The sequence below is a fragment of the Aedes aegypti genome, chromosome 2 (genome assembly GCF_002204515.2).
Source record: "Aedes aegypti strain LVP_AGWG chromosome 2, AaegL5.0 Primary Assembly, whole genome shotgun sequence".
Taxonomy (NCBI): Eukaryota; Metazoa; Arthropoda; class Insecta; order Diptera; family Culicidae; genus Aedes; species Aedes aegypti.
In genome coordinates this window covers 435,585,580-435,612,543 of record NC_035108.1, presented here as the reverse complement: position 1 = coordinate 435,612,543, position 26,964 = coordinate 435,585,580, and the positions used below count along the sequence as shown (strand labels likewise).

Here is a 26,964-nt window from a genome sequence, read left to right as displayed (position 1 = left end):
ACGGATGTTGCCACAGCTCACATCCCGCATCACGAGCAAACGTTGCCGGACGAGGCTTTGCTGACTGAAGCCCTACTTGCGAGCTGGTGAGAACAATGTACGTTGGACGGAGACAACAGAACGTTTGGTTCGATGAAGGTTGTACAATTATTCTGGAGGAGAAGAACGAGGAGCCACAAACACAAGTGGAAGCAGCAGATCCGTCAGTTCGAAGGTTTCATACCGCGAGCAGGAATGTAATAGTATATGCTCCCATTGTTCGGACGGAGGCAAAGTGATTAAAAGGTGGAGCAGCACTACGACGAATATTTGAATAGTGCTGAGGGCACAGGTATGGAGTTTAGAGGCAATGGATGAAATGCTTATGTCGGAATATTGGACAACAGCAACCAACCAGCTCCCACTTTGAGAGTAGCATGCCATTCTAGAGTAACTAGGCAGTTGTAAAGGATGGTTATCAGTGGAACTGATCGAGATAGGCCTGGAAGAGTTGGTCGCGTATCGGCTAATAGTCTCAGAATCTAGGAGACATAACAGTTGCCGGAGGCGTGGAGCCATATGGTTACAAAAAGGTCAAGTGTCTATCTATCTATCTATTCCTCTATCTGTAATTCTTGTTTAAATGATTCCGAATGCTTACTGATAACCTACTGAAGGGTGATAGTAGGGAAGAATCAAGAAGAGATAATATAAGATAGCCACGAATGAGAAAAATACTAACTCGCCGTCTACACGGGTAAAAATGCGGCACGCGAAACAAACAAAAAGAGTCATGATTTCGGGAGGAACGTGCATTTTTATGTTATGAAAATACACCATGAACTAAAGTCATGAAATCATGAATCGTGTCACCGTAACGCTGCCTTAACGTTACGTTTTCAATTCGCAGTGATAAAAAGTGGCGAATTGCGTCATGATTTCATGAAGCATTTGAACTAGAATCATGAAAACAGTTCATGAAATCATAAGCACTATTCATGGATCTTGATACCTGTCATTTATGATTCCAACTTTGGATATGAAAAGTGGCGAATTACGTCATGATTTCATGAAGCATTTGAACTGGATCATGAAAACAGTTCATGAAATCATAACCACTATTCATGGATCTTGATACCTGTCATTTATGATTCCAATTTTGGATATGAAAAGTGGCGAAATGCGTCATGATTTCATGAAGCATTTGAACTGGAATCATGAAAACAGTTCATGAAATCATAAGCACTATTCATGGATCTTGATACCTGTCATTTATGATTCAAATTTTGGAGATAAAAAGTGGCAGGGTGCATCATGATATCATGAAACATTTGAACTGTAATCATGAACACAGTTAATGAAAGAATAAGCACTTTTTATGAATTTACACACTAAGCTCTTACGGTGAATTTCACCGTAATCTCAACCATTGGCGTAGCTAGGATTTTTTTCTGGAGGGGGCCTAGGGGGGGCCTGGTAAATACTTGCTTTACAGAAGTTATATCTGTAGTAAAAATCAACATTTTCACATTTTTCGTTGTTTTAACAGATTTGTACTGATTTTAATTATTCGTTATTTTGTCTTATTTCACGGCACATCAGTGGTATTTGTAAATATAAATTTTCGCTACGGAAAAAAAATCATTCCTTTTGTAATCCAGTCAAAAATCCTTCAAGAATGTTAGCAAAAAAAAACTGTCCTTCGTTATTCTTCCTCGATTTTTTCAGATATTCAGCCATGTGCTTTATAGGGATTCCTCTGAAAATTCCTACGGAAATTTCCTCAAAAAATATTGTTGTTTCACTAAGTTTGTTCTGGGATTCTCGTGGAAAATCGTTCCCAGACTGTCTGACCTCACCAGAAAATTTCTCGAAAACTCTCTATCGAACTGCTTAAAAATCTATTGAAAACTTCTGCCAGAGAATGTTTTAGAAATTCTTCTCCTGGAAGGTCCTCTTCGTACTTTTTACATTCAAATTCCAATTGTTAGTTTAAAGTATCCTTCAGTTTGGTTCATTGATAATTTGTTTCGGATTTTCAGGAATTACTGAATTCTAGAAGTCTCACCAAAACCATCTTCAAGATCACCAAGCAAGGATTCATTCCACGAATTCTAAAGAAAGTTTGCCAACAGTTTTTCCAACTTTGCTTTTGAAATTCTACCTAAAGTTTCTCTACAGGATTGTTTTTAAAAAAAATCGCAGCAAAAATTATCCAGACTTCCAGCAAAGAAAAATCTTTCAGATGTTACTCTAAGTACTCCTCGCAATGTTCCACGAGAATTTCATGAGCAATCAAAAATAATTCAATTGGGAAAATGTTGTTCATGTTTTTCAAAGATACTCTGCATTTTTTCACAGATATATATTTTATAGATTTCTTTAAAATCAAGGAGCAACATCTCGCATTTGTTCAAAACTCTATCGAATATATATTTTTTTGAAATGACTAACTAAGAAATGTTTCAAGATAGAATTAATATTATTAATATAAAGTCTTAGAGGAATAGTTCAACTGTTGTTTCAAAAGCTCTTCCGCGAAAATACTCAAAGATTCGTGATTACTTCAGGGATTTCTTAGAGAAATATATCATTGTTTCCCTAATATTCCCTAAGAAAATGTCCATCAGATTTACTAAGATTGAACTTCTCGAAAAGTTTCTCCAGAAGATCCATCAAGTTTCTTTTCAGGTTCTAGAATTAACTCATTTTTTTCGAATAGTAATCTCAGGATTCTTCCACAAATAACATATACAAATTTATCTGCTCTTCATTTTTCTGGTTCAAACACTACTCCAGGAATATCTCAATATTTTCATGGATTGCTTTACTTCACTCCATATCAGATTTCTAAAGAAGCAGATAAAAAAAGGTTCAAAAGAAATTTGGTGGTAATTTCTTAAATAATTGCAGCTTAAATATAATTTAAAAACAAAATCTGAATTCCTGTAATTAAATTCAAGATTTAAACCGTAAAATTTCTGAAACTTGTTGACAATGTACCTCACTGAAAAGCTTAAGTGGTTTTGTAGGATCTACTACTAAAAATCTTGTTCTTTTTTCTTCTTCTTTGATAATAGAAAATAATTGGTGTTGAAACGGATCGAATTTTTACTGCAAAGGTTTGTAACTTAAATCTTAAATAATATTTTATATGCACTCCAAAGTTTCATGATGATGAATATATTGATGTAGAATTTGTTGAGAAATTCCTGATGGACTCTCAGAAATCAGGAACCATACGAATAAGAAATCTGTAATTTTTAAAACTCTTATAATATACCCTTTTTTAGATTATTTAAAACGTTGCTTTTTGGAATATGGAAAGATTTTTGTACGAAGTTTCTCAAAGCGTCATGCGAAAGAAGAAGAAACAACAAAATGTTGAAGCAGGTAAAAATAGATGAGCAATAAAGATAATTTATAATCTTTTCTCTAGAGGTAAATTATAGGATAGTTAAACTCTCTTTAATGGATTTACAAATAAAACAATTTTCTCAAGAAGTTCCATCAAGATCATCTAAAGAAATTATCCTTGAAATATATCCTTCCTTGATTTTTGGATTCCTAGATTTCTGTCAAAAAGCCTCTAGAAATTCCACCCTCGAATCGTACAAAAATTCAAATCAAAAACATGGATTCCGACAAAAAACAAAAAGATCAATACAATTTCCATTGTGAATACCTTAATAAATCCTTTCTTCTTTCCTAGTTTTCTTTTCATGTTTGATGTTTCTCTACAGATTTCTTTACCACTATGTTTGGGAGCAAAAGTTTTCCTGGGGTTTTTCAACAAATTTCTTCTGAGCATTCGAAGGCAAAGGACATTTCAAAAAAAAAATCTTTCCAATTCTTGAATAATCCGGGAATTTGAAGCAAAATTTCTAAAAAAAAACATAGAAGAATTTATGACGCAATTTGTGATTTCTTTTTGAAACATGATGAACTTCGCGGAAGAATTTGTAATAAAATTTGTGGGAAAACTTTTTTAAGAATTTTACAGCAGAATTTTAAGTAGAACTTCCAGCAAAATATCTCTTGACAGAATCAATGATTTTTTGGAGGAAATACGAGAGGAAAATGAACATTTGAAAAAATAATTAACATTTTTCAGGTAAATCCGGGAGCATATTCAGGAATCAATTTGCTAATAAAAGTAGACCTAGAAGGAATGCATGACCACCAGGATGAATTCGCTTTGAAAGTCCCACAATATTGTTTGACTAATTTCCAAAAGATTTGCAAAAGTTCTAAAGCTACCCTTTCAATATTCCTTAAGAAATTTGATTAGAGTAAATTTTTATAAAGAATATCGAAAAGTTTATGAGAAATGTTACTACAAATCTGTTGAAAACCAATCAAATAGTTTATGAAATAATAAGTTTTCCTGAAATAATATAGCAATACATTTATTCATGCGAAAATACTTGAAAAGTTGAATCAACATCAAAGAGGGAATTTATTGCTGGAATGCTTAGCTTAGCTTAGCTTAGCTTAGACTGACTACACATATCAATGGTTGCTATTCCGTGATTGACCGAAGTCAGTGAAAATGCACAAAGAATCAACTAGAAGTTCGGCTGGGATTGGCCATAATCTTCTTCAGTGTGCATAATTCAGTGCCTCTATTTATACAGGGTCAATAACGGCGCCGGCCACGTCCTTGCAGTCAGGTGGGATTGGGGGAAGGAATGTTAGTGTGTAACCTTTGCTTTTTGGAGACCGTGTTTGCCTCTGCATCTCCACAAAGGTTACTGGGAGGGATGTTTGTTAATGGGGAGGATCGTTGGGTCATAGGATTCACTTTGATAAGCGATTAGACCATGATAAACAATGATTTGTGAGATATATACATGCTTATACGTAAATATAATATTTTCATTTGATATGAACAATTTTTATGTAGAGGAAAATTATGCCGACACTTGAGGTGACGAACCATTCAAAGTTTGTTGAACAAATACCTAAATGTAACATTCCTACAGCTGTCAGGACGAAAGCATGTGTTATTATATTTTACTCATTTGAAAAGAAACAAAAAACTCGATTGGTTGGGACATCATAGAACACTCTTATTCTTATGCCGACACTTACAGTGGCGAACCATCCAAAGTTTGTTGAATAAAGTGAACCTTTCGCAAGTCTACACTTGTAGTGTCGAACCATTCAAAGTTTTTTTAATTACAAAAATAAAGGTATATAAGAGGTGTTCTGAAAAAAAATGTTAAACATAAATAACTCATGAATCAGAGTTTGTGTCGACACTCACAGTGACGAACCATCCATAGTTTGTTGAAAAATCATATTTACATCCCACCATAGTAACGATTGAATGTGCAGTCATACATATTTTATAGATTAGAAATAGTAGCATGAAACGAGCTCACCAATTGATCCGTTATCCTTGACTGAGCAGCCACAATCCACTTTCGGCTTCACTCGTTTACTCGGCTATAAAAAAGCACTCAGGAAAAAAAAAATAAGCGCGCGACCCAAAAGGAATAAAAAAAAAACTGTTCGGGCTTTCTTGACGCACTGCCCAGGAGCAAGCGTCAAGGTCGAAGGATCAAACAGAACTAACCGATCGCGGCGCTTTTTCACTTTCTTCAACCGAACTCATCGATCACGCCACTTTTTCACTTACGAGACGGACGCGCGACATGTTTGATCCTGCCCTCGTCGCTTGCCCTGGGAAAAGCAAGTGTCAAGGTCGAAAGATCAAACAGAACTAACTCTCAAAGAGGGAATTTATTGCTGGAATGAACGATTTTGTTGCATTTTTCACACCAGGTTAAATTTCTGCTATTCGACTGAAAAAAACTTGGTCATGCCTAAATTTCTTAAAAGTTAAGTCTTATTTAAAAAAAAAATCCCGCTATGTATTGTCTGAGAAATTCCTTTAGTAATGTTGTCTATTTTACCAATTATTTTTTTTCGGTCATTACACGAATTGAAGTAAATTTATGGATTTCTTTAGTAAATTCTCAAAAGGGAAATCATCCTCACCGGACACCTCGAGCAGGGTATCCTCGAAAAAATTGAGAAATCAGAATGCAGTGAATATGCTGCTTTATGCTGTAACAGCATTGTTTGGATTATTAAAAAAACTAATTTTGGGAAGCATGTTTCCAGGATATTTACGTTTTTTTGTATCACGGTATTTTTTGCAACGGCCATCTCCGAAAAATTGCGCTCATCACATATAACAAGAAGCTAGTTCTAACAATAATCATCCGTTTGAAAGTCGGACAGTTAAGCTTTCGGTTGTCGCACGATTCAACGAAATCAGAACCGCCTCGCTGATGCTGTGAAAACCAAGCGAGGTTTTCTCACAAATAACGTAACTTCTGAAGAGATTTTTTTGTCCATAACAAGAGCCATGTACCTGATACATAAGATTTTGCTTCATGTTAGTTTTTTTTTATTTTTAGTATCATCAAAATTTCTGGGGGGGGCCTGGATAATTCTGGAGGGGGCCAGGCCCCCCTGGCCCCCCCTGTTCCTACGCCAATGAAGTCTATAAAGAATTGATCCAGGACCGGGTCCAATGGAGAAGGCTTCTTCATTCGGAGTAGATTCAACACAATAGCAAGGAATTCTTCCAGAAATTATCTAAATTCCTTGAGGAAACCATTTGAGGATGCCACATAAATTACTGGTAGGTTTTCCGTGAGTTATGTATAATGTTTCTGCTCGAATCATTTTAAAATCCTATTAAATCATAATTTAAATTTGACCCTCTGTATTTTATCGCATTCTGGGATAATATCTCTGTTGAAACTTCTGATCAGATTTTTTTTGGAGATTTTTGCATAGAACTCTGCGGAAAACATTTATAGATTATTTGAAGGTTTCTGTGGACGCTCCAGTAGAGACTTTTGTGAAGACTTTTGTACACACTTCTGTAGAGATGACTGTGGAAAGATCTGTATTTTTCTATAGAGACTTCTGCGTAAACTCCTCCAAAGATTTTTATGTGATACTTTTGTGGAGACCTCTTCTTGTGACTTTTGTGGAGAATTCTCCAAGTGAGACATCTGTAGTAACTTCTATGCAGACTAGTGTCGACACTTTTGCAGAGACCTATGTGAAGACTTTTGGCGAGACTGCTTTGACACTTCTGCGGAGTCTTCTGAGAAGAAAAAAAAATTCCTTAGAGTACCTTAGTGGAAAACTCTGAGAAGTACTTTGTAGAAACATCTGTGTAGATTTCTATGAAATACACTGTGGAAACCGCTTTCTAAACCTGACATTTCAAACCTCTGTGCTCGTTTAAGATCACTTGGAGACCCCCTGTTGAGTTCCTGCAGAGACTATTAAGAAGACTTCACTGGAGATATCTGTAGAGACTTCATGCAATTTTGTTGAGCTTCGGGTAAAGAGCTCTGTAAAAAACGTATGTAGTAACATCTCTGCAAGGCACGAATTCTAATAGAGATTCTTCCTCTGTGCAGAACTCTTTAGGAACCTTCGATGAAAACCTATCTAATGATAGGTTTTCATCTAATGAAACTCTATCTAATTTTAATTCTGAATCGAAAAATAAAAACTTAATATTCATTATTTTGGAAGGAATTGTCGATAGCTTAAAACCATCCTAAATGCAATCAAACCAACGCACGCAATTCAATCGATCGATTCGACCAAACACATCCAATATGACTTGTCCCCTTTCGCTTTAGCGATTCGTCGTCATTTTCCAATCTGTTATTTCTGTGAGTGATCACTTGCATGATCGACGACAAGTTACGTGGCGTGCGTTTGTTGCTTGATCGAATAACCAACATTCGGGCGAGATAAGCAGTGCGCGTCCATCCACCGATCGAAACCAAATTGGAAAGCACCCGAAATTGGACCGCGAAAGCCGATCATCGATGGACGGTAACCAACCAAATGGTCAATCCAATTAAAACAGCAGGCAGAAAATCACAAAAATTGTTTTGTCATCGCAGTCAGTGATGTTGTTGACACATCATCGCCGGACGAAGCGAAAGATGATTGTCGATTTTGTTTGGGGGGAAATCTTGGACAATCAATCAATATGGTCGCAAGCCCCCACAGGTTGATGTGGATGGGAGAAGGGCAGAGCGAAACAAGGTCACCGTAAAAGGAACTCACTGTCGTCGCACAAAGGGACATTTGACGAATCTAGCTGGCCAAATTTACTTAGATTTTCAAATAATGTTCAGCAAATGACTCATTAGGGAGGGTAATCATTTATATGGAAAATGCAAATTTGAATGGAACCCCAAAGCTGAAAAAGTTATTCAATCCTCGTTGATCCTTTATTTTCACAAATAGGAAAAAGTAATCACCCTGTAAATTTTTGCATTCACTTATACTCAGAAGATATCGATCGTTTTATACTACTTTTTGTTACGGCTATATAGCTCATGCGACCTTTAACCCTTCTGATGCCTATACCTATTCATTCCATCATATTTGCAAAAATCTTTTTCAGACTTCCTTTACCTAAGAGTCGCATTACCGATATAGCCTTAATTAAAGGCAATTGAAATTCGCGGCAAATTGATTGAAATTTTGCTGGATGCCAAGGCGATATAATCAAATTTGGCAGCTTTGTTGCGGTCCCATTGTTTCGCTATAAATGTGTAAGTAACATATGATACATCAAAATATCATTTAGAACAAGTTTCGCTGCTAACTAAACATTAAGAATACTGAATGTTTCGAAATACTTTTGGCCAGCTAGATTATCCAAATACCCCTTAGTGCATCGTGCGTCACACCATCGTTGTCGTTTACCAATATGTCCAAGGCAGGGAAACCATCAGTCAGGAATGCGACGTACTGCGAGTCAACGGGCGATCGAGGTGAATCTAGAAAGTGACAGTAATCACATCTCTTGCCGGGTGATGATGGAAAATGAGAGAGGTCTTCATTCATTCACCCCCGATGAGCGTAGTTGCTGAGCCCTCTGAATTGTTAATCGTCAAACCATTCAACCCGAAATCAGATCTCACTGTGCGTAATTTTCATCTGTGAGCAGTGTAATCGGTTTCTCATTCAGCTTTCCAAACCTCAACCACTCATTAAGCTCAGGTCATTTACATCTAGCAGAGCAGCATTTCGAAACAGAAGGTATGCCCAAACCGATTGGGAATTGGCGCGAATTTCAAACTTTTTTTTTTTGGTAATTGCGACATACAAGTAAGTGCACCTGCACATGTACTGCAACAAAACTTATTGGTTTCGTAATTTGCGTATCCTACTGGCCGAAAAAGTTTGCCTTATGCAATTTTTGTTCGAAAACCCTACCTCGTTACATAGCCCTGCTTCCACCGACACTTGTAACACCGGATGATTCACCACTGAAACAGTTGTCTTCCTGTTAACAAACGTGGCTTAGTATTCCACTTCCAACTACGCTAACTGGGTGGCCAGTTGAGTATCGATGTGTTTCACCCGATGCATTCAACACAACAAGTCGGTTGGTTTGTGTGGTACCTACATCGTCACAGACACGTACATCACAAAAAAAAAATGATAGAGATGATCGACTGCATGTGATAGCAACTTTGCTAATTTTCTGGTGGAAAACAAGGTACATGTACCCTGTTAGTAGTTGGAGTCGGTAAAGTTGAAAGAAAGTGCATGCATGTACCGGCAGCTGAAGCTAATTGCCCTCCAGGGCAGAGTGTTTTCCTTTCAAAAAAGCTCTCGCACCCACATTTCACCGACGCCTGAAAGGAAACTGGTTCAGTGTGCATATTGTGATAAATGGTGTCAAGATCAAAGTTTTGCATCGGTGGAAAGCTTGAATGAACTGAGATTGTTGTCTTGTGAACGGGCGATAAGATGGCTTAGTGGAGCACTAGGAGGCAAGACTTATCGATTTCAAAAGAAAGGTTCATCTACAATGGAATAGAGCGCATCTTCACTTACTTTATAGAAAATTAAATTTTATTTCACTCTTCAGCAAGCAAATGTCATCATAAATAAGAAAAATTATGTACAACTAGCTAACTAGCTGATCAGTGCTTCAAGCTCTTTGTAAATTGCATTAATATTCTCAGAGTGTTCTCTAAGTTGCTAATCATTGAAGGTGGTAATGGTTAAAAAGATTATCTGAAATATTTCACAATAATGCATTTAAAATGATATAAAATCTTCGAGTTGTTTAGTGGAATAACTGGAAGTGAACGTTGAAGAGTTCTTCAACTGATGTACAGACATAATATTTGTGGTGCAATAAAATTTAATTTGAAAATTTTCAATTTCCTAGCATTTTGATAACCCTGACGATAAAATGTTTTGTAAAATGATAACCTAGCTTGGCTTTAGGCGCCGTCCAAAAATTACATAACGACAACCGAAAGATTAGCCTTCCGACCGGCTATCGCTCAATTGGTTACCGTTAGAACCTGTTGTTGAGTGCGATAAGCGCAATTTTTTGCCATGTCCGTTGGAAAAGAAATACCGTGGTACAGAAAAGCGTCAACATCCTGGAAATCCTGTTCATAAAATTCGTGTCTTCTGAAGAATGAAAAATATACTGTTTCAAATGTTTTTTCATAAAGCAACATATTCACTGCATTATTATTTCCCATATGCCCTCGATGTCCGACGAAGATGATTTCCCTTATTAGGATTCACTAAAGAAATCCATACATTAACTATAATTGGTCGGCGTTAAGTCAGAGTGGACCAAGTGACATTTTGAATATTTTGAGAAAAATGGGCTTAAAGTCTAACACTTTGTAATTTTTCAACTCGTTAAAATTTCGGCTCAATATCTCTACACATCTGTAAGTTACTTTCAAACCCTATAATGTGAAGTGATAATCTTGAAAAAACGTAATACAAACCTCTAATAGAACGATTTTTTGATGGACTATGTGCACTTGGTCCACTCTGACTGCACTAAAGACCACCGTTTAGTGATTTGGTTCACTCTGACTGAACAATTTCTAGGAAAATAACAATCATTCAATGCTTGCCTGGTCAAACTGGGTGCATATCTGTAAGATAAACAGGTTATCAACATCCTTCGACATCAGTATAGTATATTATTCAATAATTCATATCTTCAATCCTAAAATCAAAAGGGGGGTCCGTAGCCTTGAGGTTACGCTTTCGCTTCAAAAAGCGGAAGGTCATGGGTTCAATTCCCAGCCCCTCCAAAAAATAACCCGTCCAGCCACCAGAAGACGCCGCACGGAGGACCGTGCCTAGGGGAGCACATCCATCCTCCGTCAGTATCAGATGGTGACTGAGACAAACTGACCCACTTCGCAGGCAGCTAGCCTCAAACGACTCAGGAACACGGCAAAACGAACCACCGCAAGAGCAATGGAGTATGACTTATGGAAATCGATTGGACCAACAGCAGAGCTCTCTCATACCTGCTCGGTGTGACAGCAAAAGAGCAGAAGAGAGTGAAAGCAGATGTAAATATAGATTAGTTAAAAATAGAACTGTATCGGTAAGGAAGATGCAGATAAACTGATTCCGGCACAGTAGTGGCCACAAGCACGGAGTGCCTTAAAAAAAAAAAAAAAAAAATCCTAAAATCAATGGCATTACGATTGCTTGAAAATTAAAGTGTTACAGGGTTAGGGCATTGAAGACCAGCAATATTCAAATATGCGTTCAGTCAGAGTGGACCAAGTGAAAATCTTGAGTGCCGGCCAATATATACTGGTCCAATGCGCGGGTTCTAGGACATTCCATTTAGACATCATAGAACTACCAACAGCTTCTATCGGGCTCTGAAATTGACTCAAAAAACGCAATAATCAAGCTGTTTATTGCTTTTTGACACATGGTTCGCTCTGTCTGCACAGAAAGTGTTGCAATTTCTGACCACCCTTCCAAATGTGGTAAATGGTCAAAAATCAAAATCAAATGCATCGAAATAAGTAGTATTTATGAATTTCTATTGATGGACGAGAAGATGAATAATTCATCTAAATAAAGAATAATCCAAATTTCCCAAGTTTTGTACTTGGTCCACTCTGACTTAACGCTGACCAATTCATATAGAGTATAGTGGGGCAAGAGTTTCTTTTCAAAATTTCTAACTCAATTCAAAACAAAACTTATAAATGTTATGGTGGTTCAAATGCTATTCATGTAAGAGACTTTCACACCAAATTTTATTAAAATCGATTGAGATTTGGAAAAGTCATGGCTATTTGTTGTTTTTGGACTTAAGTATTGTAATATTTTTTCAAACATTCGTAGCATGGAACCAAAAAAAGAAAAAAAAACTTTTTCAATATTTTATGTAAGGGCGATTCTAGGCATACCATAAGGATGCGTTGAGGTGTATTAGTTTTTGCATAAATGCTTGGAAACAATTCGACCCATGTGTAAACTCACGAAAAATTTGCCTAAAATCCACATATTATCTTCAAGTTTGCGAAATTTGCCTGATCGTGCGAAAAACATTACCAAAATTATACATTTTCACTCAGTTTTGCAAAAAAAAAACAGCTATTTTTGGACATATTACAATTAACTCTGTTTTGGGCAATTTTTTGATGAAAATTTAGTTTGTATCTTTCGGCAAACATAAGTTTATGGCTAGTATAAAGCTGCCTGTCATGAAAGTATCAATATTTTGTGTTTTTGCCAGGGAACTTTTGCCCCGCACTAGATTCGAACTCTTGCCCCACCGATGGGGCAAAAGTTCCTTTAAGACAATCAATTTTGAAACTGTTATAACTAAAAGCGGGTAAATATTTTGACAGAAGTTTGTTCAGCAAAATTATAGCCAATATGTTGAAGGTTTATTGTATGGTATTTATTTTGTTTTGACTGCTATTGTTTGTCTGGAAACTTAGATGATACCACTTAGGTCGAACTTTTGCCCCACCTTACTCTAATGTCCGCTAAATTAATTTCAAAATGGGCAAACGTTACAACATTTTCTTAGACAATAGATGGCAGGAATTTCAAGCGGCCTTAGGAGGCTTCATTCATAACAAATCTTTTCAAAGTATTTCAACCTGGATAGAAATTGGAAGGCAGAAATTTAACCTTGTGTGAAAAAGCCCAGCAAAATCGACCATAGTTTTTGTTTATTCCGGCAATAAATTTTATCTTCGATTTTGTTTCAGTTTTTAAAGTAATTTTGAATTAATAAATTGATTGCCTAAACTACATTTTTCCCAGACAACTTATGTTTTAAATATCTAAGAAATTCCAAAAATGATTTGACTATTTTTCAACAGATTTGTAGGAAATTTTTTGAAGCTACTCTTCGATATTCCTTGAAGAATTTTAGTATAATCAAGTGTCTCAATGAATATCATGTCGGATGTCTTGGAAATTAGTCAAATAATATTGGGATATTTATTCATAACTTCAACGTGAATTCCTCCTGCAGGAAACCTGTCCCTTTTATGTTTTCATTATCCTAAACAAAATTCCGGAATATGTTCCCGGATTCAACTAAAAAAATACTTAACCTTGCAGAAGGTTCCTCTACAATTTTTGGTAATGTATATTCAGTCTTCCGTACCGACCGCTCATCATTGAATAGTTCCAAAAGTACCGGTGGCGGCGTGCCACCCAACTGCCATGCCGTAGAACAGTTGTGGGTGGCACTTTCTGTTTCTCATCATACTTTGTACATCTGTATAATCTACATTCCTCCTGATAGAATCAACGATCCTCTACTGACCTCTCAACATTCAGATTCTCTAGATTGGATTACATCGCAGATGAACTTGACTGATAAGATTTTGATCTTAGGAGATTTCATTATGTCTTCCATAAGCTGGACCACTGGTTCCTCAAACTATCTCTATCCAAACTACCAGCAGTCCAAAATAAACACCAGTCAGTGTCAGTTACTAAACGATTACAGTACGGCAGGTTTAGTCCAAATAAGCTCAGTTTATAATTCAAACCATCGACTTCTAGACGTTTGTTTTACCAGCTTAGAACATATTCAGGATATAACTGTTGTAAAAGCGGCCGCTCCTCTCGTTAAGGATTGTCGACATCATCCACCTATACAACTTTATTTGAAAAACAGAGTCCCGTATGAATTCAAACCCATTTCTAGCGGTATCCACTACAATTTCAGAAAAACTGATTTTATCAAAATAAATCAGTTTTTGAGTTCAATTGATTGGGATGACATGCTACGAGGTCTAAGCGTGGATACAACCGTCGAAGTAGTAAGTTTCGCTGTAACTCACGCGATAGATTTGTTCACGCCTAAAACTTCTCATAAAGATCCTTCTTTCCCGCCTTGGTCCACCAAAGCTCTTAAAAGATTAAAAACAACTAAAAAGTCAGCTCTGAAAAAATTCTCAAAAAAACGTAATGCTCTTACCAAAACACAATATCTGACCTGCAATAGTGAATACAAACGTCTGAATGATAGACTATATCACAGTTACATCCACCGCACCCAGCGCAACCTCAAATTGAACCCTAAGAAGTTTTGGTCGTATATCGATGATCAAAAAAAGGAGTCAGGATTACCGTCAACTATGACGCTTCGAGAAAAGAAGGCTTCAAGTCTCTCTTCGATTACTGCTTTATTCAGACAACATTTCTCATCAGTTTTCACTTCTACAACATTGACACCCCATCATGTTCAAGAAGCCGCAGCTATGGTACCTCAACGTTCCGCTATTGGCCCTCACCCAAGGATTTCGTCGCTCACAGTTGAGTTAGCTTGTGACAGGTTGAAGTGCTCAACAAACCCTGGTCCTGATGGAATTCCAGCTGTTGTTCTTAAAAGTTGCAGCTCATCCCTTTCGAAGCCATTGTCAACTATATTTAACCGTTCGCTCTCTTCTGGCTGTTTTCCGAGTGCATGGAAAAATTCGTATATTTTCCCAGTCTTCAAAAAAGGCGCTAAAGGGGAAGTTTCGAATTACAGAGGAATTGCTTCCTTGTGTGCAACGTCCAAACTGTTTGAGTTGATTGTACTGGATTTTCTCAAACATCACTGCCTGAATTATGTATCTGAAACCCAGCATGGCTTTATGCCAAAACGATCCACTACCACTAATTTAGTCAGCTACACATCCTTCATTATCAAAACCATCGAAGCTCGTAAACAAGTTGATGCAATTTATACTGACTTTTCGGCAGCCTTTGACAAGATAAATCACGATGTCTTGTTAGCAAAACTCGAGCGACCAGGATTAGCCGAACCTCTTTTAAGTTGGATGAGATCCTACTTAGTAGGACGGACGATGTCAGTTAAAATAGGAAATATAATTTCTGAACACTTTGCTGTACCATCGGGAGTTCCTCAAGGAAGTCATATTGGCCCGTTTTTGTTCCTACTCTACTTAAATGATATTAACCTTGTCCTCAAATGTTTCAAACTTTCTTACGCCGATGATTATAAGCTTTATTATGTCATAACATGCAATGAAGATGCCAGGTTTCTTCAGTTAGAACTTGATACGTTTACGAACTGGTGTAAAACAAACAACATGAGTCTGAATGCAGACAAATGTTCAGTGATTACCTTCACTCGAAAACACTCAATCATAAGCTACGAATATTCCATTAATGGAATACCTATTAAACGAGAATCTACTATCAAAGACTTAGGGGTTCTGCTAGATTCCAAGCTTTGCTTCAAAGATCATGTAGCGTATATTACATCAAAAGCGCTAAAATGCTTGGGTTTGATCTTTCGATCCGGTACGGTGTTGTAGTGTGGGCTCCATACTACGATTCTGGCATTCAACTAATCGAAGCAGTTCAGCATAAATTTGTTCGTTATGCTCTTCGTCGTCTTCCTTGGACCGATCCGCATAACTTGCCCAGTTATGTGGATCGTTGTAAATTGATCGATCTCGATCTTTTAGAACATCGTCGTAAAGTTTGCAAGGCTTCGTTTATTTCCGATGTTCTTCAATCTCATATAGATTGTCCAACTATTTTAGAAATGTTAAATGTTGATACTCGTCGTCGTGATCTTCGTTCTCATCAGTTCTTCCGTCTTCCAATATTTCGTACAAACTATGGCTATAATGAGCCTATAAGTGGTATGTGTCGCATTTTTAATCAATGTTTTCATGCGATCGATTTTCATTTGTCCCGTGTCTCCAACAAAAACCAGTTCCGTAAAATTTTGTACTAACATTATGATTAAGTTAGTAGATGTAAACGATTAGCTTTAAGATCTGTATTGTTGTATAGTGTACTTTAGTGTTAAGAATTGTATCATTGGGAATTTGTATTCTGTTGATATGAAAAGAAGAGGAGGTTTTATGCCCATTTGAGAAAGAGCTTTTAAGAAAGCTCTACTCAAACGGGCTTTTCCCTGCTCCAATAAAGATAAAGATAAAGATAAAATAGTTCGCTGAAAGATTCACTAAAATCCTCTGTGAATTCTTTCATGTAGTTTTCCATACAATTTATTTTAATTGTTTTTCGTGAAGTTCATTTAGAGACCTTTTGAAACATTTCGAAAGCACATCACAAATTACGTCAAAAATTCTTTCATTTTTTTTTCGAACTCTTGAAGCAGACTATACAAGAATTGTCGATGAAGTTTTTGTTTTTTGTTTTTGACTCTTCAATTTGTTGAAAAACCCCATGAATACTTTTGCTTCAGAAATTAGCATAGTGGTAAAGTAAACCGTGGAGAAACATTTAGCAAAATAACTGGGAAGGGGAAGATATTCATAAAGAAATCTGTAAGGATTTTCCTTAAACATTCCAACATTCCATACAATTCTGTTATATCGTTGTCCAGGGTTTTATAAAAATCGTTCTAAGAATTCTATCAAAAATTTTCGTAAGATTCTGCCACAATCTCATCTACAGTGAAACCTCCATGAGTCGATATTGAAGGGACCATCGACTCATGGAAATATCGAGTCATGGAACAGCAATCCTTTGGAAAGTGGCTTCTAGGGACCATCATAGTAACCATGAAATTCTGTTTTTAGTATGGTTCCATGAGTCGTTATCGAGTCATGGAACATCGACTCTGTAGTATTGTTTGAAAACCCTGATTGAATTTTGATTTTTTATAAAATTGAAGCCCTGGATTTTACAATTATTATAAATTACCTGATTTCCAGATTCTAGAATTCTGTCCTATTTAAATTTTTGTAAGAAATCCACTAAGGATAGCTCAAGACAATTTTTCATACTAATATCCAGTATTCGGCGGTAGTCATTTTACTATAATTCTGTGAACTTCTACAAAGATTCTGAGACAAAATTAATCTTTGGGAAAATCCTGCCTAAGTTGTCCGAGAAATTTATGTGAGAATCCTATATTAAATTTCAAAAGCTATTAATCTGCCTCTAGATCTGCCTTTTACTGGTCATAATCTTTTTCTCGCTCATGCTTTTCCGTGCTTTCTTGCTCAAGTGTTTTTTTTTTAATCCATATTATAATTCATTTAGGTAGCGTTTGGCCGTAATCTTTTTGCCAACAACACTTTTTAAAACTTGATATGAATTAAATTTCGTGCATATAATAGTGAAGAATGTTGGCGGCCTGTTGGGCAGGCCTGACCTAAAAGAATGCCCGATGGAATTGATTTTTTGAATGCTGTTTAAAGAAAAAAAAATCTCTGGAAAATACTTTGATAAATCTATGATGAATTATTCGGAAGAATCCTAGGACGACATCACAGGGGAAACAATAATATGAAAAAGAAATATCTGAACAAATTGCTTGGGAATTGTTTTAGAATTTTCACGGAATAGCTTTTGACAGAACAGTTAAACTTATTTCGTAGGAATATTAGAATTTTTTAGAGGCAGACATCTTTGAAATATTATTTTCCAGAGAAATTGAAGGCTATGCGGGGAGAACTACAGAGAGCTTCTCTGAGAAATAATAACTACTAATCCTGGGAATGATTTTCCAAGGGAATCCCAGAGGAATGGTAGAATAAGATGTCTGAAAAGTTCGTGGAAGAATCAAGAGGGGTATTGCTATTACACATCAATTTGTGCGTGATGTTCGGCGTAGAAAACGGTTCCTTTGATTGTGGTGTGAAAGATTGATTTCGCTGCACTGTTAGCAGCGTCATGCATTTGTTCGGTCAAAAGTAATAGCGCTTATATGTTTGTGCTGTATTTTGATGGGGCCAATGGATTTTGAGGAAAATTTCAATATTTCATTATGCTGAAGCTGGATGCCCGAAGATATAAAAGATCTATTGAAACATTTTATTGTAACGTTGAATTGTTATATTTTGACGACTCACCAAGTAACAGTGAACCGTTAGTAGTGAGACGAATCCAAACTGATTGCGACCGAAACGAACATGGATACAACGGATATTGGCAACGGAAGGTGATAATGTCAAAGTATAATTTACAAATAAACGATCAAGATTTTTTTTAGAATCTTATTTCGCAATGCGAAAGACGTCTTGGAAAAAAACTGTCTGGCATCGGTTTGTATCCGCATCATTCACTACAAAACTAGGAAAATGTAAGGTTTCTACTGATCAAAGCTTAATACGATGGAAGTTAGTACATCACCTCACTTTAAAGGTAATTTAAAACAATTAATGTGTAAAGTGGGGTTCGATTTTGCGTCGGCAGATAGGTTTTGCTCACGGTTTCGCGCGTGTTTTCGTCGCCGGAGATTTTTTTTCCTGTTTAGGAACGTCTTGCTGGTTAGTGCTTCGTGAAGCCCAAGCAGGACAGTTCGGTTTTGCGTCGTCGGATAGATTTTGCTCACGGTTTCGCACGTGTTTCCATCGCGGAGATTTTTTTTTTCCTGTTTTGCAGCGTCTTGCTGGGTAGGTATTCGGGAAGGCCCAAGCAAGTTTTCGGGACACCAAGAAATATTGCTGTCAGTGTCAGTTTTGTGTTCAGTCGAGAATGGATTACCAACTGGTGAGTTCGTTTCATGTTTATGATAACACATTTTTTCTTGAAAGCGTAACTTTTATGTAATGTTAAAACAAACTTTGTATGGTTCGTCACTATAAGTGTCGGCATTATGCTTTTTTCTTATACAATTTCAATATACATATATTTTTCTCTTTTTGACATTATTAAAAATTATCTTTTGAATTGTTCGACATTGTGAATGTTGACGTATTTTTTGAAAACTTCAACCATATTGAGACAAAATGCACAGTAATACTCATATGTAATTTTCAAACAAACTATGTATGGTTCGTCACTACAAGTGTCGGCATTATTCCTGTTTCATATAATTTAAAAAATATACATGTAATTTTCAGTTTTCATCATTAATAAAAACGTCTATTGAATTGTTCGCAACTGTAGATGTTAACGTATTTTTTAAAGCTTCTACCAAAAACTTCTTGAGACAAAAATAAAAAGAACTAGCTTTAAATATAAGTCGTATATTTCCCCCTTGTCCACGGATCGCATCACCGACCAGAGGTGACTCCCAGATCTTTTCCTCCCTCACTAATAAACACCCTTCCCGTGGTGATTGTGGAGATGCAGAGGTATTCTCGGTCTCTAGAAGCAACAATCATTACACCCTAACATTCCTTCCCCATCCCTACTGACTGTAAGGACTTGGCCGGCGCCGTTATTGATCAATAATATTAGATCTGCTAAAATTGCACTTCAAGAGTAAGCGGAAACTCCCATCCCTTATTCATTTGGATCGTAGTGCAATTCTTACCAGTTCCGATCAATCACGGAGTAGCAATCATTGACATGTACAGTCAGTCTATGCTATGCTATGCTTTAGAACAATTTCTGTGTAAAAATCTTATCAAACTAGAATTTAAATACATAATTACAGCCACATTCAGAAAACGGGATCGAATCTTCCCAGTTTCCTAACCTCACTTCACGAACACAGCATTGAAGATGGCCTTACTTACTTGAAATCAATACCCAAACAACTAGAAGTCGCACAAGAGTTTACGTGAAAAGTCGCTAATTTGTAACAATTTACATCACACCCGCTATACATGCTTGATTAATAAGTTACATCGCATAAAATAATGTTTTCTGAATTCATATGTGCATTTTTTTTCGTCCCGTATACACCTACAAAGTAATCAATCAATCCGTAGCAGTTGTCAAATATATTTTATCATCACAAATTAATTTGCATAAGAGTACAGATAAGTTCGCAATGAAATAAATACACTCGCATTGTATACTAATTTTCGTCATATAAAATATACAAATATATCGCCTCCACTTTTGCACGGAAACGTTGCACACATAAGCATCGCATAACGCAAAAGGTGATTTTATTATACGTACATTTTGGTTATCTGGTTTGATGTAGTACTAAATTTGTTCATTTTTACTTAATTATATCATCTTTACAGCTGTATTTTTACAGCTTTTAAGCTGTATGTTTATGATGTTTATGTAGTGCTTATTAATTGTCTGAGTTTCTTAGAGAAAGGGGGGTTAGAATCGATCGAAATTTGCGAAGCCACTATACTTACATGTAGGATGAAAATGGTCAAATTTTGCGGGATGTTATTGATAGACATTCCATAACGTAGCCTCTTAAACAAAAAAAATAAATTTGTCTTCTAAAGTACTTAAACCATCGTACTAATGTTTAAAGCCATAAATCAAATTAAAGAATTAAGAATCAACAAGCTACAATGTTTCTAAATCTCATTTAATTGCTCTCTTGACAAGAAGCTAATTTATAATTTCTTCTTGCAATTCTCATGAACACGCGAAATGGATATTAGTGTGGAACAAAATTCCGATTCTCGCTCCAGTCCACTTTTTGGATTGCATTTAAGCAACTGTGCAAAATTTCGGCTAGATCGAGGAAACTATAATTTAGCGCCAGCCATTTAAGGTTTGTATGGGATTTAATATGGGAAAAACTTTTGTAGATAAAAATCACCAAAGGTCGGCAACTGACCTTTATGAAAGTTATGAATACAGATTGATAGGTATTTTACGACGAAAAACATTGCCGAAAACCACGAAACAATCCGATACTTGTGAAATCGAACTGAATCATCGATCGAACTAAAATTTTGCACAGCTTTTCTTTTGACCCCATAAAAGACACCCAAAAAGTAAACTGGAGCGAGCATTTATATTTTCATATAACCGCGTTCAGGCTAGTGGATATCAACAAGTGAAAGACTAGAAAGTATTTTAATTACGAATTAGAAAACTGCATATGACATTGAAATTAATTGGGGCATGAGGAACTTCTGGTCCGACAATGGAGTGGAAATGAAAAAAAAGTCCCAATAAAGTGTAGCCTTCCTATGTGAATGTTTTCATCGACCAAGTGATGCAATTTACCGCCACCACCAGTAATAAATAAGATCATTTTGATATTTTAATGGATTCATAATTGGGTGCCAGCGATTTCATTAGCGCCATAAATATGCTGTTTTCTCTAGTTTGTCGTAGGAATCGTCAAGTTCATTCATCAAGTTATTGTCAAGTTTTATTGAATCTCTTGGATTGTTTTTAATTGATGTTCGTCGAAGATTCAGAATGTTCATAAATACGTAGCTAGAATGCTCATTTTCTACTCTACTGTGTTCGTTTAGCTCTTATTATCTTTCTTCTTTTTTCGGCATTACATCCTCATTGGGACAGAGCCTGCTTCTCATCTTACCTATATTACCTGACAGCTTTCTTTGCCAAAGTTGTTATTTTTGCATTCGTATATCACGTGGCAAGCAAGATGATACTCTATTCTCATAGAAGTCAAGATTATTTAAACACAATACGTGGACGCTGAACAGTGACACGTGACAGACTGAACATTAGAATGGTAAGGATCATGAAATCATAAGAAGATCTTCTGATCGGACAATGGAATAGAAACAAAGTAAAAAGTCCCAATAAATTCTAACCTTCCTATGTGAACGTTTTCATCGGCCATGCGATGCAATTTACCGCCATCACCAAAAATAAATAAGATCATTTTAATATTTTAATGGGTTCATAATTGGGTGCCAGCCACTTCATTAGCGCCATAAACATGTCGGTTTCTCTAGTTTGTCGTAGAAATCGTCAAGTTCATTCATCGAGTTCTTGTAAAGCTTTATTGAACTTCTTGGAAGGTTTTTTTATTATTGGAACAGCCATTAGAGTTCATTGAAATCGTGAATGTCATGAATGTCGTTTTTAACTATCCATCTTTAGGGACTGATTTGTACTTTTTCTGGCCTGGTTGAACGTTCAAATAAATATTATAGAATTTTCTCTATACAAGTTCTATAAATAATCTGCTAGTATCCACGTATCTTTGGAACAAACCCTATCTACATTAATTATATGTTCATTCATTTTAGACATAATTACCATCCTTGCAGATCGTTGATCTTGAAATTGCAGATTATTTTATGTACTTAACTACCAAGAAATAAAAAAAGAAGTCATTGGTTTTAACATTGACCCATTGCCTTCCGATTAAGTGTACAGGCACAGGATTGTTTAAATTGAATTACATCGCAATTATCCCGTATAATACAAAACAAAATAATAAAAAATCTGCAAACCTCACTTACCCATGAGTTATCTTTGAACTGCGCCATAGCGATCTCTGGGTTTCAGCACCGTCCAACGAAAGAACTTCCACAGTCTCATACAAATACACGGCGGTCTTTCCGTCGTTGATGACGATACAACTTTAATTGTGGATAAGCTCACAACCAGATCCTCTCATCTCGTATGCGTGTTTCACGTTGATGACGACCTTGTCGTTCTGTGCACTGTGTGGATATGGCAGTGATTCTTCAGTAACTTGATGCTTGTTTTTTGCAATGACCTGCAAAAGGTACACCAGTCGCATATCCCGCCAACGGTTTCTCACTAATTGACCAATTAACATTTGACACCCATCAGAGTGGTTTCGTGACAGCAACTCACTGTGGATAGTCCGTTTGTTTCAATTGATTCAATTATTCAAATTTTGCGCAACACTTTTCGACTCGGTTCGGAAGAAAGTCTCCGCTCTTCTTCTGCACTGGTTACCATCCGTATGGAAATCAGTCGTCACAGAAACAGATAACCGAAAAGCTACAACTAAGCTAATTCACGATTCAAACAATGCACCGACTTCGTATAGTGACTTTTCCACTCTTCCAGACACGAAAACAGCTTCGCTTAGCTGATGAATACTCAAACTAAACCACTCTCTCTTCGGCGAGCTGCGGCGACACAGATAACGAGAGACACGCGAACACAAAACTGCAACTTATTGTAATTCGCATTGGCGTAGCTAGGATTTTTTTCTGGAGGGGGCCTAGGGGGGGCCTGGTAAATACTTGCTTTACAGAAGTTATATCTGTAGTAAAAATCAACATTTTCACATTTTTCGTTGTTTTAACAGATTTGTACTGATTTTAATTATTCGTTATTTTGTCTTATTTCACGGCACATCAGTGGTATTTGTAAATATAAATTTTCGCTACGGAAAAAAAATCATTCCTTTTGTAATCCAGTCAAAAATCCTTCAAGAATGTTAGCAAAAAAAAACTGTCCTTCGTTATTCTTCCTCGATTTTTTCAGATATTCAGCCATGTGCTTTATAGGGATTCCTCTGAAAATTCCTACGGAAATTTCCTCAAAAAATATTGTTGTTTCACTAAGTTTGTTCTGGGATTCTCGTGGAAAATCGTTCCCAGACTGTCTGACCTCACCAGAAAATTTCTCGAAAACTCTCTATCGAACTGCTTAAAAATCTATTGAAAACTTCTGCCAGAGAATGTTTTAGAAATTCTTCTCCTGGAAGGTCCTCTTCGTACTTTTTACATTCAAATTCCAATTGTTAGTTTAAAGTATCCTTCAGTTTGGTTCATTGATAATTTGTTTCGGATTTTCAGGAATTACTGAATTCTAGAAGTCTCACCAAAACCATCTTCAAGATCACCAAGCAAGGATTCATTCCACGAATTCTAAAGAAAGTTTGCCAACAGTTTTTCCAACTTTGCTTTTGAAATTCTACCTAAAGTTTCTCTACAGGATTGTTTTTAAAAAAAATCGCAGCAAAAATTATCCAGACTTCCAGCAAAGAAAAATCTTTCAGATGTTACTCTAAGTACTCCTCGCAATGTTCCACGAGAATTTCATGAGCAATCAAAAATAATTCAATTGGGAAAATGTTGTTCATGTTTTTCAAAGATACTCTGCATTTTTTCACAGATATATATTTTATAGATTTCTTTAAAATCAAGGAGCAACATCTCGCATTTGTTCAAAACTCTATCGAATATATATTTTTTTGAAATGACTAACTAAGAAATGTTTCAAGATAGAATTAATATTATTAATATAAAGTCTTAGAGGAATAGTTCAACTGTTGTTTCAAAAGCTCTTCCGCGAAAATACTCAAAGATTCGTGATTACTTCAGGGATTTCTTAGAGAAATATATCATTGTTTCCCTAATATTCCCTAAGAAAATGTCCATCAGATTTACTAAGATTGAACTTCTCGAAAAGTTTCTCCAGAAGATCCATCAAGTTTCTTTTCAGGTTCTAGAATTAACTCATTTTTTTCGAATAGTAATCTCAGGATTCTTCCACAAATAACATATACAAATTTATCTGCTCTTCATTTTTCTGGTTCAAACACTACTCCAGGAATATCTCAATATTTTCATGGATTGCTTTACTTCACTCCATATCAGATTTCTAAAGAAGCAGATAAAAAAAGGTTCAAAAGAAATTTGGTGGTAATTTCTTAAATAATTGCAGCTTAAATATAATTTAAAAACAAAATCTGAATTCCTGTAATTAAATTGAAGATTTAAACCGTAAAATTTCTGAAACTTGTTGACAATGTACCTCACTGAAAAGCTTAAGTGGTTTTGTAGGATCTACTACTAAAAATCTTGTTCTTTTTTCTTCTTCTTTGATAATAGAAAATAATTGGTGTTGAAACGGATCGAATTTTTACTGCAAAGGTTTGTAACTTAAATCTTAAATAATATTTTATATGCACTCCAAAGTTTCATGATGATGAATATATTGATGTAGAATTTGTTGAGAAATTCCTGATGGACTCTCAGAAATCAGGAACCATACGAATAAGAAATCTGTAATTTTTAAAACTCTTATAATATACCCTTTTTTAGATTATTTAAAACGTTGCTTTTTGGAATATGGAAAGATTTTTGTACGAAGTTTCTCAAAGCGTCATGCGAAAGAAGAAGAAACAACAAAATGTTGAAGCAGGTAAAAATAGATGAGCAATAAAGATAATTTATAATCTTTTCTCTAGAGGTAAATTATAGGATAGTTAAACTCTCTTTAATGGATTTACAAATAAAACAATTTTCTCAAGAAGTTCCATCAAGATCATCTAAAGAAATTATCCTTGAAATATATCCTTCCTTGATTTTTGGATTCCTAGATTTCTGTCAAAAAGCCTCTAGAAATTCCACCCTCGAATCGTACAAAAATTCAAATCAAAAACATGGATTCCGACAAAAAACAAAAAGATCAATACAATTTCCATTGTGAATACCTTAATAAATCCTTTCTTCTTTCCTAGTTTTCTTTTCATGTTTGATGTTTCTCTACAGATTTCTTTACCACTATGTTTGGGAGCAAAAGTTTTCCTGGGGTTTTTCAACAAATTTCTTCTGAGCATTCGAAGGCAAAGGACATTTCAAAAAAAAAATCTTTCCAATTCTTGAATAATCCGGGAATTTGAAGCAAAATTTCTAAAAAAAAACATAGAAGAATTTATGACGCAATTTGTGATTTCTTTTTGAAACATGATGAACTTCGCGGAAGAATTTGTAATAAAATTTGTGGGAAAACTTTTTTAAGAATTTTACAGCAGAATTTTAAGTAGAACTTCCAGCAAAATATCTCTTGACAGAATCAATGATTTTTTGGAGGAAATACGAGAGGAAAATGAACATTTGAAAAAATAATTAACATTTTTCAGGTAAATCCGGGAGCATATTCAGGAATCAATTTGCTAATAAAAGTAGACCTAGAAGGAATGCATGACCACCAGGATGAATTCGCTTTGAAAGTCCCACAATATTGTTTGACTAATTTCCAAAAGATTTGCAAAAGTTCTAAAGCTACCCTTTCAATATTCCTTAAGAAATTTGATTAGAGTAAATTTTTATAAAGAATATCGAAAAGTTTTATGAGAAATGTTACTACAAATCTGTTGAAAACCAATCAAATAGTTTATGAAATAATAAGTTTTCCTGAAATAATACAGGGTGTCCGCAAATTATCCGTACAAACTTTGAAGACATGGCTCTAAACAATCAAGCATAATAAATTCAATATTCTCTCATGGTTTTAAACATTGGCGTATTATATTCTTAAGACGTAAGTTTGACACATTTCCGATTTCAAATATTTGCAAAACCAAACCAAATGTATTAAGGTGTCTTAAAATGAGCTGTTTTTCGAGCTTTATGACGGAAGAGAAATGTCCATAGGACTCACTGAATTTGAACCGTAAAATTTTCTATTTCCAGTCTAGCTTGAAGCCACTGAACTGCAGATAACTTCAAATAATAATAGGACATTTGGATTCATCTCTTTTAGATTTTAGGGATAACTCATCTGCAGTATGACTAGCGGCCTTCAGGAAAAACGTCTCCGAAAAAAATAAATTTGCCTATCTCAGTAACAAAAAATCATTTCGAAATTATTTGAAGTTGTATTTTGTGTCAACATATAGATGTATTATAAAAAGTACATGGACCTTGATTTTTCATTGTTTTTAATGTGAGATCGTGTTTCCAATATTTTGCTGTTCGGATAATATGCGGACACCCTGTATAGCAATACATTTATTCATGCGAAAATACTTGAAAAGTTGAATCAACATCAAAGAGGGAATTTATTGCTGGAATGCTTAGCTTAGCTTAGCTTAGCTTAGACTGACTACACATATCAATGGTTGCTATTCCGTGATTGACCGAAGTCAGTGAAAATGCACAAAGAATCAACTAGAAGTTCGGCTGGGATTGGCCATAATCTTCTTCAGTGTGCATAATTCAGTGCCTCTATTTATACAGGGTCAATAACGGCGCCGGCCACGTCCTTGCAGTCAGGTGGGATTGGGGGAAGGAATGTTAGTGTGTAACC

At 35.8% G+C, this 26,964-nt stretch overlaps 1 protein-coding gene across 2 annotated transcripts in view; it reads right to left on the bottom strand.

Moving 5' to 3' along the window:
* The window catches only part of LOC5567004 (lachesin), a 224,723-nt gene that overhangs the window by 7,628 nt on the left and 190,131 nt on the right, over nucleotides 1-26,964 (bottom strand). The window contains exon 1 of one of the 2 annotated variants that reach the window (XR_002500957.1): nucleotides 22,407-23,102. The exons of the other annotated variant lie outside the window; for it this stretch is intronic. The gene's annotated coding sequence lies outside the window, so the exon portion shown is untranslated. Of the gene's footprint in view, nucleotides 1-22,406; nucleotides 23,103-26,964 lie in introns of those variants that run through there. 2 annotated transcript variants of the gene reach the window in all.